The 21,924-nt window shown below is 42.1% G+C and overlaps 1 protein-coding gene across 4 annotated transcripts in view; it reads right to left on the bottom strand.

Annotated features, from left to right (window-relative positions):
- The window catches only part of Large1 (LARGE xylosyl- and glucuronyltransferase 1), a 533,170-nt gene that overhangs the window by 484,043 nt on the left and 27,203 nt on the right, over positions 1–21,924 (bottom strand). For 2 of the 4 annotated variants that reach the window (XM_038312791.2, XM_038312792.2), the window contains exon 2: positions 15,890–15,987. The exons of the other annotated variants lie outside the window; for them this stretch is intronic. The gene's annotated coding sequence lies outside the window, so the exon portion shown is untranslated. The remainder of the gene's footprint in view (positions 1–15,889; positions 15,988–21,924) is intronic. 4 annotated transcript variants of the gene reach the window in all.

Below are 21,924 nucleotides of genomic sequence, written 5' to 3'. Positions count from 1 at the left end.
AATAAGGCCAAATTTATACCAATGTAAATTATTCATATCTATATCATCTCCCCCTTTAAATGTAAAAGAACATTTATAAACAATATTTGGGAATATGGACGTAGGTATTTCTCTCCAAACTGCTTCCTGCTGAATGGGGACACTGTTAATCAGATCTTTCATGGTGTAACCTGTGTGCCATGTTCATCTCAGTCATCAGTTGGGTGAAGTAATTTTCTGAAGGTGTTCACAGCAACCTTTCAGGAGGGCGTGGTCTATCATACCATATTGGGATAGAAGCAATCCAACGGGTCTCATTTTCTGTAAAAATAAAAGAAGAATCTCTTTTCCAAAGTATCATATCCTTAGATCCAAATTCTAAAGTCAAGGTATTTTCAAGATATCTTTTTTGGATTAGTTCAGCAGCATTTGTAAACAAATATCTTTTAGCAGCTGTTGCTCCTTCCTCAGCATTCAAACAATTTAAAAAGAGCATAATAGCATACAGTATCAAGATTCTCTGTGTATTTTTTATCTTTGTGCGGCTTTATTTTAACCTCTATTTCGTTTATTTTTACTTTTATTTTTTGAGACAGGTTCTCTGTATATCTTTGTCCTGGAATAACTCTGTAGACCAGGTTGTCCTTGAACTCTTAGAGATCCATCTGCCTCTGCCTCCCCAGTACAGGGATTAAAGGTGTGTTCTACAACACCTTGAACTCACAGAGATCTGTCTGTCTCTGCCTCCCAGGCACTGGGATTAAAGGTGTGTCCTGCCACACCTTGAAGTCACAGAGGTCAATCTACCTCTACCTCACAAGTGTTGGGATTAAAGGTGTGTACTACCACACCCAACTACTCTATCTTTTTTTACTTTTAAGGACTTTCACCTTTAGCCTACATATATTTTTAACACATTGTAAACCATTTTGACGTTTTTTTGACTTTGAATCTTTCTTTTACTGTATCTCTCTCTTTTTGTGACCACATGAGCCTTTAAATTACTGAGCAATATGGGTAGGATTTAAGCCGCAGCTTTGCCAGCTAGATCCATCCCATTCCTTAGCTTTTTAGCCTCATGGCAGAGGTACTTGCTAGAGCCATTTTTATTACCACAACTCTGTGGCATTTTAAGGTCCCTTCCAGCAAGCAAGCTGCAACAGTGTTAAACAACAATCAAAAGTTCCATAGTCAGGACCGCCTGCTTGAAAGAGTCAGAGTTTGTGTCCTGGCAGTACAAAAACGCCAGCATTTTAAAATAGCACAACTTTTAACTCTCCTCCATCATACATGACTCAGATAAACATTTGTTTCTCTCATTGTCATTTCTAGATAAGAAGTAGGGCTGGAGTCGGGCGGTGGTGGCGCACGCCTTTAATCCCAGCACTCGGGAGGCAGAGGCAGGCGGATCTCTGTGAGTTCGAGACCAGCCTGGTCTACAAGAGCTAGTTCCAGGACAGGCTTTAAAGCTACAGAGAAACCCTGTCTCGAAAAAAACAAAAAAAAAAACAAACAAACAAAAAAAAGAAGTAGGGCTGGGGAAAGGGCTGGAGAACTGTCTCAGTGTTGAAGAGCGCTGGTTGCCCCTATATCTACATGGTAGCCCACGGCTATCCATAAGTCCAGTTCCAGAAGATCTGACACCCTCTTCTGGCCTCTACTAGCACCAGGCATACAGGTGGTACACATATATGCAGATAAAATACACACACATAAAATAAAAAGAAATAAATTATTTAAATGTAAAAAAAAAAAAGAGAGGAGGTTGGTATGCTGGCATCCAGAGACATGCTGCCCCTGTGACACCATTCTCTAAGCCATGAACTCTGGAGTACTGATCCAAAACCTGCTGATATACTAATCAGCAAGGGCACTGACTTTCTCTTCCGGTTGTCCGAGCGGTTCAGTGGGCTTAGCAGAAGCAGAAACATCAGAGGGTACAACATTCTCAAGACAGTGGTATGCAAGTAAAAGAGATCAGTGAACATCTAGATAACCAACCTCCTGCTCCGACACCACTGTACCAATTCACCACTACCTAGGCCAACCTTTCCCATCATACTAACTGCCAAAAGAACCAAAGATTGCAATTCTGCAAGTTGTTCTCATTCTCCTATGCCTACCCTACTCGCACCTCTACACACACACACACACACAACAAACACACACACACACACACACACCACGCACGCACATACCCTTAGCCTACAACTTAACTGCCAAAAGCACAAGAAATTAGCTAAATGGATGAGAGCAGCATATTGTACAAATAAGTCCAATCTGGACTTGGATCATCTGTGCAACCTCAGACCTCTTCTTACCTGCAGAATGCCATACCAGCATGCCCAGTCAATCTAAACATCTCCCCTACCTTGCTGATGACATTTTCACATATTTGCTTCACACCTGTTCCAGACGCCAAGTTCTTACCCAGCCAATAAATGTTTTAGTTGCTCCAAACCTAAGCCAATCAGATACATGGTCCTCCCTAATTGAAAAGGTAATGACCACTGGGCAGTGGTGGCACATGTCTTTAATCCCAGAACTCTGGCAGCAGAGGCAGGAGGATCTCTGTGAGTTCGAGGCCAGCCTAGTCTACAGAGTAAGTTCCAGGACAGCCAAGGCTGTTACACAGAGAAACAGTGCTAAAAGAAAGAAAACACAAGAGGGGGGGTATGAGGAGGAGGTATGGGGTATGGGGAGGGAGAAAAGAAGGTGGGTAGGGGGGGGGGGGGGGGGGGGGGAGGAGAGAAATATTCCTATAATAACCCTAAGACAGAGAAGACAACCATTTCCACACACAGTCAAGTCTTCTGGCTTCGGTGAGTTCAATTTGAGTCTGCGAAGAGCCACACACCTGAGACAACATCACAGAAAGACCACAAAAGAGAATGTGTAATATCAAACAGAACAAAGGAAGAGTCTCCCCACTATCCCTGGAAGCATGCTAGGAAGATGCACATCATCCCTGAGGAAACAGCCTCTAAGCCCATCAAGCACAACCCACAGAACATCCCAGGGAAGGGGTCTACAGTATCTCCTGAGCAGTGGCTTGAGACAGCTCTAGCCTTGGAGCAATACAATTTTATGTTTTTCTTCTTCTTTACTAGGACTGAATATGGGGATCCTCCTCCCAAGCAAGATCATGGCTTCTCCTGACACAGCAACTGCCACCAGAGCCATGAGAGACAAAGCTAAATCCCAGGAAAGGCAGTGTCAGGCCAGAGGCCAAATTTCAGCTCAGTTTTACATTTTCAGTGGCCACATGGTGTTATGCCTATACTTCATACAAATACAAATACTATACAAATAAAAATACTATACAAAGCAAAAGCTCTTTTTCATTAATGTAGTAAGTCTATTAATAAATAAAGGCCAGCACATGGTCAAAATTAGCAGAAGTAAACATACCCACAATGATAATGATGAGTAATGCTCCTCTTATAGCAAGTAATGTATTTACAGGTTATGTGCCAGGCATTTGCTAATGAACTTTTTTTAATCCCTATTCTACCACAAGAGAAAAGATATAGGGGGAGGAGAGAGGAAAGGGTGTGTGTGTGTGTTCAAGTCTGAACCCAGGAGCTTATGTATACTAACTAGTCAAGCACCCTCCACTGAGCTCCATCCCCATTTGTTTTGTTTGCGATGTAGCCTAGGTTGGCCTTGAACTCATCATCCTCCTTCCTATCCCTCTCATTCTGAGATTACAGATGAGCATCATCATACTCAGCAAGATATAATCATCATCACCATCATCTCATTATTATTGTTATTTTTTAAAAGACAAAAGTGAGACATATCAGTCAATAAATAAGCTTGCCCAAGCAAGTTTCAAAAAGCAGGTACCCTACCCTTTTTTTTTTTTATCTCAGTAGTAATTTATTGCCCCAAGCCTCCATAAGGCAAAGCTTGCAACAAGAACATTGTCACAGACTTACTAGAGATAAAGTACCACTCTTGCATCCAAATGCTGTTTGATCTTAAGCTGAGCCCCAGTGTCAGCCTCTCCCCACTCCTTTACTTAAATCAAGTAAGATTTAGCATAGCCTCCCTATGTTAACTAAGCAAATGACAGGAAGAAACATGGTGCCAGCATAAGCTATGCTGCTGTTTCTGATGGAGGAGGGTCATCTGTCTATGTGTTACTTTCATTGGTTAATAAAGAAACCTGCCTTGGCCCTTTAATAGACAGAAAATTAGGTTAGGTGGAATAGCTGAATAGAATTGTGGGAGAAAGGAAGCAGGGTCAGGCAGATGCCTCAGGGCAGTTGCCATGATTCTTCGACCAGAGACAGATGTAGGCTAAGAGCGTTCCTGGTAAGCCACCACCTCGGGGTGCTACACAGATTACTAAATATGGGTTAAAGCAAGATATGAGAATAGCCAAGAAGAGGCTGAAACTAATGGGCCAAAGCAGTGTTTAAATGAATACAGTTTGTGTGTTGTTATTTCGGGTGTAAAGCTAGCTGTGCACAAGCCGTGCGGGAATGCAGCCCACTGCTCCCATCACAACAGTGTTCTACTTTCAGTGCCTGCTGAGCCCAGCCACCAGCATTTGCCTCAAAACAGCACCCTGGTCATACTTGGATGATACAATATCCTTTTCTAAAAAACCTGAGAACCCAGTGAATTAACGGCTTTCAAAACATTGAAAATCATAGGCCTTAAAATTGAAGACACCAAAAGCACCCTGGGGTTCTGAGGTACCAAGAAATTCTCTACCTCATTTATACCTGACATCAGATTGTCTTGAAGACTTGTCTGATTGCCAATTCAACAAGACAAATACCTCCGTGTCCCCAGGTAAGTGCACAGGTAAGTGCACAGGTAACGGACACTGTTGAGCTTCAGCCTCAGTGAAGACTGCAGGTTCCCTTGATTCTTATACTGCATGACAATAGCCCACAGACTAACAGATGCAGAGAGAAGAAAGGTAGGGACCTTAGAAAGGTCAGAGGTAGTTCCTTCAGATCAATGAGGACCCTTTCAAGTTTTGCACTCCCTGCATGTAAACAGATCCCCTCTAGATCAGCATCCTAAACTCTGCCAATGTCTACAATATCTCAAGTAGGTCATGGAGGATCCTATTATCAGGAGGGATAAAGATTCTATGAGTATAATGATTATAATGAGTCTAAGCACAATACAGACACAAACAAGAGCTGAAATGGGGAAGTCAGTGCTGACTACCTATTGCTAGTTCACTAGCAGCATGGGCACAATACCATTGGCCTTAAAGTCCAGAACATGCGAAAAGCCCCTTGACTATTTCAAAAATGCATGTCTGGGAATTCCCTGAGAATAAGGCCAGTGCCTGTACATCACCATATCCCCTATGCCACACACAGATAAGAAACTAAAATGCTGTATTCACGGATGTGTGGAAATTCGGTGAGTGAATAGGTAGGCAAGTGGATGATGTGTGCAGGAAGTTGAGCTGATGGATGGATGGATGGATGGATGGATGGATGGATGGATGGATGGATGGATATATGAAAGCTAAATGATTGCCTTGAATTAGCAGAGGGAAGAGAGACATCTGGACTTAACTAGTCAATCAAAGTCTACATATCAAGCCTTTCCTCAGAGGTCCTTGGCCACATCCACCCCCCAATTTACTTCTCAGAAGCTCTAAAACAGTCTCACCCTACACTTGGACATCTGGTGTAAACTGGCTACAGTAGCTTTCACTTCCATCCAGAAGCACAATTTCTCTGTTCTCTACTCTGTAACCAGGTCTAGTGTGAAACTCCTCTGAACCCACCTCTGGAAAGGCTCAGCAAGGAACTGTAAATGTCATTAAACTCACATAGAATCCAAGTTTGTTCCACCCAATGAAATTGCAGCCCAACTCAACTAACCTTCTCTTCTTCCATCTTAACTTGAAATATTTAACCATCACGCCAAGTAGATTTTGTTTCATTTGTCAGGAAACAACAGAATGTCCTGTGAAGAATATTGGTTTTTTTTTTTTTTTAAGTGACATTGGCATAACTTCACCTAATGGAAAGAAATGTCTTCAATCTAAATGAGTCATGTGGTGGAGAAAGTGAGTTTGAAAATCCGCATATGGTTTGACCCCTTTAGGAAGATCTGGAGAAGGGGAAAAAAGAGCCATTCTGCTGATAGCTGACAAACAGAAGAATGAGACCTTCATTACAACAAGATCCAATGCTGTAAACATGGAAAACAAAGAGAAACAAGGAACTGGTTAAAAGCTCTGAGGTTAGTTCACACTGGGAAAGAACCTAGTCAAAATACTTCCTTGCTGTAAGATATAGGATAGGTAATCTACAGAGTCAATGAAGTAGCCTGGCCCTTGTGAATTCACCCAGGGCTTTGAGATTTAAAACATTCAATCCATGTCTCTGGGTGGACCCAGAGCTTGATACATAGTAAACACTCAATTTTGGCAGTTATTACTATTTAAGGATAGCCTTGTAGGGATTGGTACTGTCCTATAAGATAGCACTACTCAGAAATAAAGAAATAGCATGAGCTAGAGATTTGTGTGACTTCTATCCCAATTTCCTCATCTGTAAAAAAGAATAATTGTAACCAAATTATTAGATCCTATTGAGTATATCTAATGCACAAGTATTGTACACATGCAGCAGATGGTACCCCTAGAACAGGGACCAATATAGTAGAAAAGTACAAGAAAGACAAACAAGAGGATTATGGAACGTACTTCCCATGGGGTCAAGCACGCATCTTGCAGCTGGTTAACTCTTCAACACATGATCAGTGCATCAACAATGCACTAGTCACTCTTCTAGGCAGCAGGAAGATGTAAAGAAGTACCTGTGTCCTTGTGAACTTATCGGTCTTAATAAAGTTGTATAGACAACTATATCAGCAACATATCCATTCTCCTAGCCACTAATGCCTCCTCCAACAGAAACATGAAGATAAGAAGTAAAGTTACCTAAGATGGAGAACCTGACAAAAGGGCAACTATCATGGATTGCTGACAGAGGTTCTGTCCTGCCTGTCCCACAACCATTCAGTTCCAAAGAAATACCAGTAGGTCTACATTATAACTATAAACTGGTTGTCCTATTAGCTCAGGCTTCTTATTAACTCTTACATCCTACATTAACCCATAATTCTTGTCTGTGTTAACCACATGGCTTGGTACCTTTTATCAGTGAGGCATTCTCATCTTGCTTCCTCTGTGTCTGGGTGATGACTGCAGACTGAGCCTTTCCTCTTCCCATAATTCCTCCTGTCTGGTTGCCCCGCCTATAATTCCTGCCTGGTTATTGGCCAATCAACATTTTATTAAAGCAATACAACTGGCAAATCTTGACAGAGTAGAAGACCATTGTCCCACAGCAATGGGTGGGTGGGTGGACAAATGTATAGAGGAACAGACAGACAAGATGGGAGTAGAGCTGAAAATAGCTGAAGCAGTGACCTAAACTCCTGGGATCCAGGACTAGTATCCCCTGATAAGTGGATATGACTAAACTGGGACACTCTTTGCCAAGCAACACTAATAAATGATCATAAAGCAGTCTGCAAACAGTATCACATATAAATGCTTCCTCACTGAGAGCAAAAATCTTACAATCCAAACAAATGGGATACACATGACCTTTATATACATGCCCTTTGGCTTTTATTCTGGGATATTCTCTGACTCACCCTGTCAGCTAGGGCTGCTCCCTAAGCTAAGGAACAAAATTCCCTTATACTAGCCCTGGACAAATAGATTTTACTCATAGCCCAGGAAATCCCACCGAGACCTGGGCTCTCTCCTGTGACTTGAGCAGTAGATTAGGAAGATCTCTGCCAGGAAGAAAGTGCCTCAGCCACTTTTCTTCCTTCCAAAATCTATAGCTCCTATCATTTGATTTGTAGCTGCCTGATATAACAAAGTAGGGCTGGGTCCATGCTGACGCTCTGGATCTGTTCTTACCAATGTATAGCTTCCCCATATGATCACTAGTCCTCTAATCTTTGAGTCTCCTTTCATTTGATAAGGAAAGGGTCACATTTACTTCACAATATTGTTAGCAAGATTAAATGGCATCAATAAAAAGAGACCTACTAGTTCATTTTGTTGCAACAGAAAACCACTTGAGTCTGGGTAACTTATAAGGAAGATAGGTTATTAGATCATAGTTTGGCAAGTTCAATAGCATAACCACCAGCATGGAGCTATAAAATCCTTCTAGCTACATCACAAACATGGCAGATGGCACCCTTTTAAAGCAAATGTGAGGTGGAAGTCAGAAGGATTCAAGGACCAGAGTTGTTAGAAAATAACCAACTCTCAAGAGAACATACTTGCTCTATGGAAAACTCACTTTAATACTTTTTGAAGACAACAGCCAAAGAGCATATCACCTTTTACAATATCCACACTTGAATGTTACCCTACTGTTCACAGAGCACTTGGATGAACAATCTTCTAGAACACAAACCCTTGGAAGTCACATTCAAAGTATATCCAAACATCAGTAGCCAAGAATTCAAAATGAGCTAACACACATTCAATGCATGCTGAGACAGAGGAAAGAGGAGATATGGTTCAAGTTCTAGTGCTCACACCATCTACAGGTATCTGGTCTACCTGTGCTTCACTCGCCTTCACCAATCATTCACAAGAGGGGCCCCAGCCCAATCTTAACTATTCTCCCTGCAGTCCCTGTCACAACACTTTTCCAATTTTAACAGAACCCATCCTACTTAAAGAGCACAATGTGTATGAAAAGAAAGTACAAGAATCAGTCACATCTTTAATGCCCAAAATCTAGATTCCAAACAGTTACACAGGACACTCACAGATTTCAAGTGTTTGGAGCAGGTGGGAACATTACCATGTAGTTCTGGAAACTGAGCAGGGAACCCATCTTACCAAAATAAATAACCATAAATAAAGGTAAAAATAGTGCTAAATATGCTTCAAAAGACACAAAATTAGATGATGTTTAAAGTTCTTTCTTTGTCTAATAATACAGGGGTTCTTGCTGAGCTAGAAGGACAGGGTTACTTCCCAAGTGTCCTAAAATCATCTCCTCACAGATCTCACCTCACACCCAACATCTTCCATGCTATGGGCTCCACTCGTAGTAACCCTTCACAGACCGTCCTTACTAGAACCACAGGTCATTTCTGTCTCTCATATAAACCAAGTCTTTCCATTTAATAAGCAATATATATTTTATTATATTCTGGCTGCCCAAAACCCTTGGTTGGGTAAAGCAGAAATCAACAATCTTTTCAAATCCCTTGGGCTGTGTATTTTCTGCATGTCTACTAGATAGTCAGCTCAGTACACAGACATGACAATAATAACCCTGGCTGACTCTTCAAGGTATAAAAATGATTTCTGGTTCTTCAAAGCATGTGAATCAACCTCAGAATTAAAGATGCTGCCACAGGACATGAACATGATTATGAAAAATGCCAATAATTCAGGATAGAAGTAAGAATTATGAAGATAGAGACAAGAGAAACAGGGTCAAGAACTGGCTTATAAATAAGGAGAATTTTAACAAGACATATAAAATAGGGAAGAAAGAGAGACCCCTGCATTTAGAATCGCGTCTTTCTGATCAGGGCTTCTCTGTCCAGCCCATCTATTCAGATATCTTCCTTTGTAGTTCAGACTGGTCTGGAACTCATTGTGACCTAGAACTCAGCCACAGCAAATCCCCCTGCCTCTTCCTATTGAGTTGTGAGATTGGGCATGCATGATGCTCAGCTGTAGCTGACCTTATTTAGATCCAGTAAAGATCCCTGCAGTGCCCTCCCAAGTCTGTCAGTCCCTGGGCAGCTCTGTGCTTGATGTGACCCTTCAGCCTGTTTATGTTCCCAATTCCCTGGGCACTGACCCAAAACAGCACTCTCTAAGTCAGTATTAAGTATGGCAGGGCTAAAATTAGGGCTGTTTCCATAGATAACTACACTTCTGTGGAGCAAACCTGTTTAGCTCTTAAGTGGAATGAAAGTCAGGTTTCCATTCTGACTGCAAAGTAACTCTGGGATCTGGGAAACCCAAACCAGTTCATGTGTGCCAACACTTCTGAGCATTCCAAACCACAAAACATCACATAGGTAAGGCAAGAAGGAACACAGCAACTTGGGACATTCCTGGGCTAACATGTGCCACCAGGACCTAAGTTTTCTTACCTCATGCTAGAGGAAAGGAATTTCTTTCCATCCCATTCCAGAAAAACAAAGACTAAGGAATCTACTCCCCTGCAAGCCATCGTATCACTCAAAGTAAAGAGTTAAAAAACTTGGCTTCAACTTGTTCAGAGAAACATCCCAGGACTGTGCAGCCAAAAATGAAGATGGAGTGACATCAGACCTACCTACTTCCTTCTAGGCTCTGTGCTCAGAGTTTCAACAGATAATATCTGCACCTAAGTTAGGGATATAGATGTGTATCCCCAAAGTAGGTATGTTAGAGCCAAACCACTAGCACTTCAGAATGTGAACGTATTTGGGAACAGGGTTACTGCAAATAAAATTTAAGTGAGGGATACAGGGATAGGATAGACCCTTAGACCACATGGCTGATGGTATAAGCAGTTACAGAGGGAAACATGGGGATAAGGCCTAGTGAAGCCAGTGATGCCTTTACCAGTCAAGGAGCACAAAAGACAGCAGTAAGTCACAAGAGACACAGGACCTAGGTGGTCCTGACAATTCTCTGAGCTTAAGATTTCTGGCCCCTTTACTTGTGAGACAATAAATGTCTATGAGTCTGAGCCACCACTTTGAAGCACTTTATTAAGTCCAATTCCAGGAGACTCTCTGTCCTTATTACAATGTCATGTGACCTAGGCTCTAACCAGTTGGGTTTTCCATGAGGACAGTAAAGCTTTTTTTTAACAACAAATAACACCAGCAGTGATCCTGGTACATAGTAACTCATTTAATACATAGTAACTCATTTAATAACTCATTTAACTCATATACTATGTATAGTAATACATAGTAACTCATTTAATACTCAACAACCTGCTGGGTCTGTGGCATGTTACAGAAGAGGGAACTCATTCAGAGAAGTTAAGTCCCTTGCTCAGTATCACAAGGTTGCATGTGATGAAATATGAATTAAAGTCCAGACCCAGGATGTTCTCACCCAGCCGTAACTGCCTAAATCAAGAAGCAAGTGATTGATGGACACTTACACTGGTGGTCGGCCTCTTTCCATTTTGTATTTATTCTGCTTGCACAGAATGCTTTGCAGTAGTAACTACACACACACACACACACACACACACACACACACACACAAAACTGAATTAAATTGCAGTGGCTTCCACACATCTCATAATTTCAGCACCAGTCTATATGACAACAGGGATTAGGAAAAGAACTTAAGCATCTCCAAGGAGGTAGAGGAAAAGAGCTCATCTCTCACAATGTTTTTCTGTATCTGAAATTCAATTAACATTTAAGGTATACCTGTGATGTGCCAGCCCTGTGTCAGGAAAGTACATAAGTGACAGCCCCTGCTCACTCACCAGAAATTTTGGCTAAGAGTCAGAATTGAAGTTAGAACCCAGGTACAGTTGCAGCACAGTGTGGTTGAACTGAGATCTGCACAGTGGAAAGGGCTTCAGGGCAGGGCATGGAAACCTCAACCTTTATTTTCCAAGACTGCCATGATGCAGATATTCCCATACAGAATGCATCTCCCCTCTTCCGCCCTCTCTGAAACTTTTTCCCAAAACAATGAGCTTTTTTTTCCACTGAACGAATCACACTGGAGAGGTGAAGAAACTCAACATTAGACTCTGGATTACTGCTATATAATGAAGGACATAGAGTTCAGTTTATCGACTTTAGAAAATACTTAAAAGCAGAGCTAGGTAAGTTTACAGCCCACCAGCAATGGTGCTGTGGCAGTTAAACTCTTCAATAAAAGCAAATAACACAAGGAAAGGTGGGGAAGATCTAGAAGTATCTAGAAGAGAAAGTATCAAATCAGACAGCCATTATTATTATTTAGAGAGCTGGTGTGATCATCATGAAAGCTATGTGGCACAGCAAAAAAAAACCAACACACCCTTAGACTTGACCCTGCCTCCATCAGTGACCTCATTAAGTAGGCATTTGAGCATCTATGCCCTACAGAGTCTTTCTTAGAACATATGAGCAGAGGGCTTAGAGTCTTGCCCAGAACGGGGCAGACATGTGATTGATGTACTCAGTCTCCAAATAAGAGTTCAACATAGAGCCTGGAAAAACTAAAGGCAGTTGCCCTTCTCCTTCAGCACCACCATGGCCACCATCTCAAACTGTATTACTTATGTTCTTGAACCTGAGTTTCCACATGAAAGTACCCTACAATGTAAGAACTAGATGTTCAGCAGAGAGCATCTAAAGGCTTCACCACCTCCTGCTGGGAACTCGAGGAAGACTCGGAGCAGAGTGAGAGGTAACATCAAGAACTTCACATAACCTAAGAAAACAAGCCTCTTACATTGAAGCCTATATATTAACACACACACACACACACACACACACACACACACAGAAGCTGGTCAACTCACCACTGCCCCAGCTTCTCATAGAGCTCTGACAGTCCTTAAGGACAGAGACTTAGACACCTCTCTCAGCTAAGATGACAAGCTCCTAAGCAGAGAGAATCCACACAATTGAAGCACTCCTGCAGGTCTGACTACGTGTTTGGTATTATTCTGCCCTGTCCACAAAAAGCCCTTGGATCAGCCTGAGTACTTCTTTTTTTAGTGCCTCCAGCACTCCATAGAAGCATGCCTAGAAAAGCAAGCATGTACTCTTCCTGGATGAGAGACACATGGTAGAGTTTATTTGTGTCAAGTTACACAATACAATAGTGTAAAAGGGAATACAGGGCTGGAAACAAACTCACAGATACATCCGTTCATGGGGACCTTGCTGGGAAGCTGGGATGCAGATAGTCGTAAAATCTAGAACTGGGCTAAGGGTCCTGACCCACACAGTCTTCCAGGGAATGCAGAGCAAGTATGCTGGGCTCAGAGTTAGTTCTCTGTCTTCCTAGGATCCAGTGCCCACAGAACTGTGGCAGTGAAACTGAAACTAGCTTTGATAGCCCTTCTCTACATTCCCACTGCACCCTTGCCCTCTGCCCGCCCCTCACACACCCCAAGCAGGCCCAAGATCACTGGTTTCTCTTCCTATGCTGGCTGGATCCATCCTCTCCCACCTCACCTCCGACCCTGACATTTCTCTTCCTTTCCCACTTCCACCACCCCTCTTCTGGTCCTCTCTTTTCCTTGTTCTCCACAGGCCTCGTTTTTCTTAAGCTCCTGTAACCCCTGAGTATGTGCCACCAGGGAGTAGAGGACAGTATAGCACTCATTAGGACATGCCTGTCAGCCAGGACCTCGTATAAACAGACTAGGGAGACAGTTTTCCTTTCTTTAATCCTCTCCTCTTCAGGGTAGCTGTGGTGAGGAAAGATGCTTCGTAGAAGAATGACCTGACCTCATAACTTTTCCCTCAAATAATGTTTATAAATATTTGTTTTCATTTAAAGGGGCTGATTATAAACAATTAATAGATAATGGTCATAGTCAAGGATTTCTAAAGAAAAAAGAGGAGGATATGGCATAAAAATGAATACTACATTGGTATGGACTTTGGTTTACTAATACAAATTTCAAGCCAATTCTGTTATATGTGTATTTCTACTCCTGCTTAAGATATAAAGTTTATACAGATCATTTTAAAATGGAATATATAATTAAAAATTATGGATTAATAGACAGTCATCTATAATAGTCAAACTTGTAGTCATGTTAGTTAGCTTTTCTAGATGTACAGAGATATTTAAGATGGATAGGTATTCTTCAAACCTTCCACAGACCTACAGAATATGGCATTTAAAATGTTTTAAAAACTTAAGACTTCTCTCAACAGTGAGACATGTCTGCTTCTGGCAGTACCAATTACTTCAAAGAAGTTGAAGGGCATTAAAGAAACTCATTGTGGAATTTGCCTTCAATGTGACAAGGCTAGTTATATGGGTAAGAAATTGCTCTTGTCTGGACTGCTTGATGGTATGCTGTAAGAACTGGACATACAGGACCCACAGAAAAGTGACTGTGAACTATCCGAAAGTCAGAATGGTCCTTCAGGATTCCTGCTTCACAGAAGAAACAGCCAGACATTCTGCAGAAAACAGAAGAAAGCAACTGACAAACTTTGCCAGTTCAAGGCAGAACAGATCTTAAAATTTCTTGTGTTACTGAAAAGTCTGCCAGGTATTATAGACCTGTAGGATGAAGATGGATATTCCAATGGTACAAAAGAACTTTGGGTGACTGTCCAGGCAGTGAGATGTCTCTGTCATTTCTAGAACTTTGGAAGTTGCTTACAATGCATTTCCTGTTTACTTAAGTAATATTATAACATTCTGGGTCTTTGACGGATTGAAGAACATGGTTACAATTATAGTTTTCCTTAGTTATGATAAAAGATAAATTAGATACAAAACTTTAGACTCACAAAAATAGGATAGATGATATTTTCCTTAATTTGCCAAATGTAAATGAAATAAGTATTGTAACTATAATTCTTGTTTGATAACTGTTTTGTATATTTAATTTTCCTATGTTAAATTTAAAACCTTCCTTTTTAATTAGAAAGAAAAGAGATGATGCGGAATGTCCTTCTGTAAATATGCTGCTTGTATTAGTTGATGAATGAACCTGTTTTGGTCAGTGGCTTAGCAGAGTAAAGCCAGGTAGGAAATCCAAACAAAGATATATAGAAAGAGTAGGCAGAGTCAAAGAGATACCATGTAGTTGCAGAAGGACAGAGATGCCAGTAAGCCACAGCCTGCGGCAATACATGGATTAATTGAAATGTGTGAATTTAAGATGTAAGAACTAGCTAGGAATATGCCTGAGCCATTGGCCAAACAGTGTTGTAATTAATATAGTTTCTGTATAATTATTCAGGTCTGGGTGGCTCAGAAACAAAAGTGCAGTCTCTGTTTACAAATGGTGCCTCTGGGTATTTCTTTGGGACTGAAAGTTTGTGGGACCAGGCAGGACAGAAACCTGTATCTACAGGGTCTGATCCAAATAAACAGGTCAAGCAAATGTGACAAAAGAAACTTCCAGTCTTCATGTTCTAGCTATGCTTAGTATTTTGGGTGGACCATAAAATGAATGGCACTGGCCCCGTTTTCCCCAGAATTATTTAGGGGTGAGAGGAGTATGTTAGTTACACTTCTCATTGCTCTGACAAAATAACTGACAAAAGCCACTTCTGGAATAGAGGGGTATTGTACATCATGATAAACAAAATGTGGTGACAAGAACATAAGGTGGAAGTGCCTACGCCACATACAGTCAGAAAGTACAGTGAGATAAACATTCCACCTTTTAGTCAGTCCAGTATGCCAACTCATGGAGTTATGCTGCCTGCATTCAGGTGGGTCTTTCCAGTGCAATGAAGCTAACAAAGATAACTCCTCACAGGCATGCTCAGAGTTTTGTCTCCTGGGTAATTCAAAATCCCACCAAGCTGACAATCAATACTAACCACCACATGGAGTCTTCCTCAAAGAAACATGCTCTTCAGTTGATAACAATGGGCAAAGCACAAATGGTTCTGGAACTCTTCACAGGAAAATGGGAAGGCTCTGGTTCAAACTCTACCTCAGCTGTGAAGTCTGGAGCAGGAACTTGGCCAGTCTGTGCCTCAATCTCCCTGTCTGAAAACCACGAATAATAAACTACCTTCTGCACCTGAATGATTCAGAATCTACAGGCAGCTATGTTGCAGTTTTAGGAATGCTTTATGTGTATCAAGTCTTTAATGGGCTATTCTAAGTGCTTTACTCTGAATAGTGAACACAACCTGAACAGATTCAGGCTATAGTGATCCCCATTCTGTTCAGGATCAGAGAAGTCAAGAAACTTACCAAACTTACACAGCTAGGTAGAGGGTGCAGGACTTTCTTCCCCTGAAGTTCCAAAGTGATGCCAAGCAGTCTCTGCTACAACGCTATGATGCCATTCCCTGAGGACAGCAAAGCATAAGTTGTTCATTTTGTAACTGGGATCATAGCTATAAACTACACTAGCTTCATTTCTAAGAGTCCTGACTTCAGAGAGATCTTATTTGGCATTTGGTTAGTTAAATTCTAGCTCCAGGGGCGTGGAGCCTTCTGTATGCTTGTGCTTCTGCCCACTTCCCACCCCCACCACTGTGATGAAAGAGCAGGGCTGAGGGAGCTGCTCCAAGTTCTGTGAGACAAACTGCAGTCTCTGGGCCAAAGAGGCCAGGAAGATCTCCATCCCAAAACTGTTGGCAAAGCACTCTGTGGCCTGCAGCCAAAGCTGGGTGACAGCCACCTGTCCTTGACTAGGGAACTATGGGGCAGAGAGCCACATCACAGAGAGCAAAGCTCCTCAGCCTGAATACATGTGTCACCTCAACCATACAAGGGGACCCCAGAGGTAAGGGAGGCTTCCTCCTTAGTGACCATGCCTGACCCATCCCCTGAGCATTAAACTCAAATGCAGCAACAGACTCAGTCTCAGTCTGACATGCAGCAAGCAGGCAACCAGGGATTGAAGCTCGCATGGTGAACACAGCACTTTGATGGGAGGGAGATGTTGAGCTGGCTAAATTGAAGACATCTTATTGTAATTCGTTATGCCATGTTTAGTTGACATCTTTGGGAGGCCTGCTCTTTTTTTCTTTGAAGGGAAGCTGAGGACTAGTAGATCTGGGGGTGGAGAGAAAAAGAGAAGGAGGACAGGGAATAGTGGAGAGAAGAGAAACTGGTTGGGATATAATGTATATAAAGAATAAAAATTAAAATTAAAAAAAAATGAAGACATCCCTTGCCAGTGCCTCAGAGCATTTGCCATTAACAATCAGAAGGAAAATCCCTGAAGTGAAGGACCATCCTACCTCATGATCTGAAGCCTCCTGTAGCCCCTACCCAAGACAGGCTCTACAGGAAACTCTGGAAGGTGGAATGTAGCCATCAGTTCTGGGCCAGGAATATGCCTGCCCCTGAGTTGCAGAAGCAATGGTTGGGTCCTTACAGATGTATATCAGTCTCTCCCAAACATCATTCAACAATAATGTCAATCTAAAATCAGGATGCACACCCCTGGGAGGAACCTGAAGCAGTGGTGGGGGCCAGGGCTGTCTGTGGTTTTGGTAATGTTCTGTTTCTTGGTCTGAGTTGATCACGCAGGAACATGGCTTTTGGGAAAGTGCACCAAGCTGCACAGTTGATAACCTTAATTATCAACTCAATTGGATGGAGAAGTACCTCAGAGATTAGTGAAGTACACATCTGGATGCATTTGTGGAGGAATTTCCCGAGATAGATCACAAGGGCTCTGATCCAGTCAATGATGACATCCACTGACAGGCTCCCCCTAGACTGCCAGGAGGTGGTAGAAATCTCAGTGGTGGGGCCTGGCAGACAGAAGTGGACTGCTGCGGAGTGGAGTGCCTCTGAAGGGTAATTTTGGCCCTGGTCTCTTTCTGCTCGTTTTTCTGCTTCCTGGCTGTCATGCAGTGTGCCTAGCTTCCCTGAGCCATGCATGCTCTTCCTCCATAGTGTCTTGTCACAAATTAAAAGCAATAGAGCCATCTCACTGTATACTAAGACTTCTGAAACTCTGGTTCAAAACACACACTTGAACCGGGCGGTGGTGGTGCATGCCTTTAATCCCAGCACTCAGGAGGCAGAGGCAGGCGGATCTCTGTGAGTTCGAGACCAGCCTGGTCTACAAGAGCTAGCTCCAGGACAGGTTCTAAAGCTGCAGAGAAACCCTGTCTCGAAAAACCAAAAATAAATAAATAAATAAATAAAACCCCCAAAAAAACCAAAATACATGCTTGCCACTTTAAACTGTTTCTCTCAGGTACCTGTCATCACTACAGGAAGTTCAAATGATATTCACTTGAACTAGCCTTTGTGACAGTTCACAATTTGGAGGAAGACTTCTAAATTTAAGCTGGGCAAGGTGATACATAATCCCAGGACAAAGGAAATACAGGCAGAGGATCAGAAGTTAAGGTCAGCCTCAGCTACACAGTGAAATCCAATCAAAAAAAAAAAAAAAAAAAAAAAAAAAAAAAAAAAGAGCAATCAAAACAAAAAACCACTGTAGATATGAACATGCCCAGTATTATTCTTGTTTACCCAATATATCCATAAGGCTTCCATCCACTGATACAACAGCACCTGTAGACATCCTACTGGTGCCTAAATTTGGGGACTCAGAGTATGTTCCCTAATTCTACAAAGACATTCTGAGTACCCATTATGTGCCAGGCACAGATATAGAGATGGACAACAATCAAAAAAGTCATTTCTTTTAAAAAGTTTATTTTATGGTCCCAAACAGACAGGGCTATGGGCCATGAGGCCCTGTTTTGTGTGACAGGTACCCAGAAGGTGGAGCTGCAGGAAATTAACCCTAAGAATGCTACAGGCAGTGATAGCACACACCTGGAACCCCAGCACTTGGGAAGCAGAGGCAGATAGAGTGCAACGCAAACAGGTATACAGGAAAGCCAGGGTTAGTCAGAGAAACCCTATCTCAAAAAAACAGTGAGACAGGGAAGAATGCAGCAAGGATCTGCCTACTGCAGATAATCCCTTGAGCCTTCCCACTCTAAACCCTGTAATACAGACCAATGGAAGCTCGAAGTCTTTTCCAAGATTTTTTTTGAGGTATCACTACAACAAGGCTCTTGGAGATATGATTATTCAGGTTCCAGCCTCCACTGTGTCTCTGGGCAAGTTTCTAAACCTCCTTGTACACCAGGATTCACATCTTCAAAGTAGACAAAATAATTATTAGTAGTGTTCTGGAAACATTAAAATGTTAATAAGTTAATACAGATAACACTTATTACATGCTAGCTAGTAGTGTTTTCACAATTTCTATGAATTCCTAGTGGGCTATCTTTCTCAATGTCCTCCCATGAAATATTCCCTAGGCTTCACACACCACCCAAATTCAATGACACAAAGTATTCATAGTGGTCAGCATGGGTCCTTCAATGCCATGTCCCTCTCAAGAAGAAAAGCAGATGAAGAGACAGGTGATGCTATGGTTTGAATATGAAACATCCCTTAGAAATTCAAGAGTTTGATCAGTGGGTATCCAGCTGGTGGTGTTATTCGTGGAACCGCTATGGCCCCATGGCAATGAGGACTAGAAACAAGAAGCAGATCGCTGCATGGGATGTGCCTTGAGGGATACTGGACAGCTCTTCTTCCAGTCTGAACATTCTTTTTCACCCACTGAGATGTGAACAAGCCATGCTACAAGCTTTTGTTACCATGGATGAAAACCCAGTCACCAAGGTCTCCATCTTCAGTAGATTGTATCCCTTAAACTGTGAGCCAAAATGAACTTCTCACTTAAAATGCTTATTCTGGGGAATTTGCTCGGAGTGATAAGAAAAGTATCAAAACAATACAAGAAAAGAGAGCAGACTGGAAAGATGGGGAGGCAGAAAGAAGAAAACTCAATTCCCTAGAGAATCACTCCATCTTTGCCTTGGTTCCTACCAACCACACTGATAAACACTGCACCATGAGCCACAAATATGTTCAGAGTGTAACCAGAGTGAACCAAGCTATGTCACAAATTAAAACACACCAGGTGTCCAAAACACAGTATTAAATAAAGCCAATGTCTTAGTTAAGAGTTTCTATTGCTGTAACAAAACACCATAACCAAAAAGCAAGTTGGGGAGGAAAGTGTTTATTTGGCTTATACTTCAGCATTGCTGTTCATCACTAAAGGAAGTCAGGACAGGAACTCTAACAGGCCAAGATCCCAGAGGCACCAGATGATGCAGAGGCCATGAAGGGGAACTGCTACTGACTTGCAAAACCCATCTTCATATAGAACCCAGGACCAGCAGCAGGAGTGTGGTACACAAGACAAGTTGCATGGCTTTCTGCAGCTTAACGAATAAACTGCTCCAAGCCTGCAGCAGGCTCTGTGCCCCTGAGGTCTTGTGTTAAGCAGCCAGGTAAAGTCACATACAGCTCTGAGTGAGCAGGTGGAGAACTCAAAGGGGGAATGAACATATGTACAGAAGGCTGGTCTAAACCTCACTATCAAGGAATTCTGAGGAACAGAAGGTCAAAGAATTAGATTCATAACAAATTTTATCATACATGGTTATAAACTGATCCTTTCTAAAGGCACAGAGGAGCCTGGTTCAAAAGTCTGAGTCTTAGTTTATGAAAATACAGTGTAATTCCTAGTGATAACTGTACAGAATCATAGCAATTTAGTTTGTAAGTTCTATCAAAATATAAGCACCAAGTTTATATGGTTTTCTTGAATTGACACTTTTCCCTAGAAATGCTGAATAAAGACACCCACTTTGATATAGACTATGCATTGAAAAAAGACCCATGTACAGTATACATTTCAAACATGTGAGCAAGTTAGGCAAACAAGCAGTAATAAACAATGACAAGAGGTTAAAGCAACAGTTAATGAAACAGGAGTCCTAAGAAGAGGTGACACTTCCATGGTATGAACATGCCAACGATGGCACTCTGGGTTTGATGTCCAGAAGATAGGCTGACACCAAAGAACCCAAGAGCAGTGCTATGCCCAGGATGGATAAATGGTATGGGATACACATGCATGACATCCAGTGCATGAGAAAAGCAGGTACCATACAGCTTCTTCACCAAAACAAGGGTTTCCCATCAATTCTGTCCATGCTGAAAGTCAGTCCAGGCTATATCCATATTCTTCCAAATGGCCCCCACTTCTGCCTCTTGCAGTCTCAAAGGAATGGGTAAAAGACAGCCCAGTCATCCAGGGGACTTGACCTAGGAAAACCACCAAGATGAACTTCGACCCTAAAAGTAAAAGCTGTTTTATATCAGTAAACCAAAACAGCAGCATTGGCCTTCACAACTAGGATGATGATGGCTAAGGCTAAAATCCATTGTTATGAAAGTGTCACACTTCCATGGAGCAGCAGACATGGCTGATGTGGGATTCCCCTCTGTATGCTGTGATTACCATTAACGAATAAAGAACGCCAGCTTGAGCCTATAGCAGGGCAGAAGAGAGGTAGGCAGAGAAACTAAACTGAATGCTAGGAGAAAGAAGGGGGAGTCAAGAGAAGTCATGTAGCCCCACCAGAGAGAGACATGAGACAGAACCTTGCCAGTAAGCCACAGCCATGTAGCAATACACAGATTAATAGAAATGGGTTAAATTAAGATGTAAGAGTTGGCAAATAAGAAACCAGAGCTAACAGGCCAAGCAATGATTTAACTGATATAGTATCTGTGTGATTATTTTCGGGATGAGCAGCCAGGAACAAACAAGTGGCCTCATACAACACACAGCTAGTTTCAGGACTAAAACTACTGTTACACACTGGGCATAACTTGCTGAAATAACAGGCCAAGACTTTGCATCTGCCCCTGACATTCTGTGACCACCTTGAACTCTGAAAACTTCAAATTATTGGCATTTTAGTAGATTAATTGGGTACTCATAACTTATCCCTCCGTAACCCAATTTTCCTCACACAGAACCACAAATCTCCCAATGCTCCTCAGATCCAAGAGGGCTGTGAGACACAACACACAGCTAGATGGAATATATTGGAAATGAGAAAACTAGTCACATTGGGATGCAGATTTCATTAGGATTGAGTTAGAACACTCCTACCAATCTGCTTGGCCCCAGCACTGGAGTTGCCTGGCTAGCAAAAATCAGCAACTAGATCTTTATGTCTCAGACCATTTATGCAGACCATTCAAGGGTGTGACAATGGGACAGCACACACACCTCCAACATGCAAAGATGAGGCAAGTACCATTCAGTGACTACCACTCTGCCACCATCCTGCGAAATTCCACTTCATCTGAGAGCTGAGAAAAACTAAAAAGAATTGAGTAAACCATCACAGGATTAAAGGGAATTAAAG

Source organism: Arvicola amphibius, chromosome 15, assembly GCF_903992535.2.
Source record: "Arvicola amphibius chromosome 15, mArvAmp1.2, whole genome shotgun sequence".
NCBI lineage: Eukaryota > Metazoa > Chordata > Mammalia > Rodentia > Cricetidae > Arvicola > Arvicola amphibius.
The sequence above is the reverse complement of the archived record's forward strand: the minus strand, read 5'-3'. Positions and strand labels throughout refer to the sequence as shown.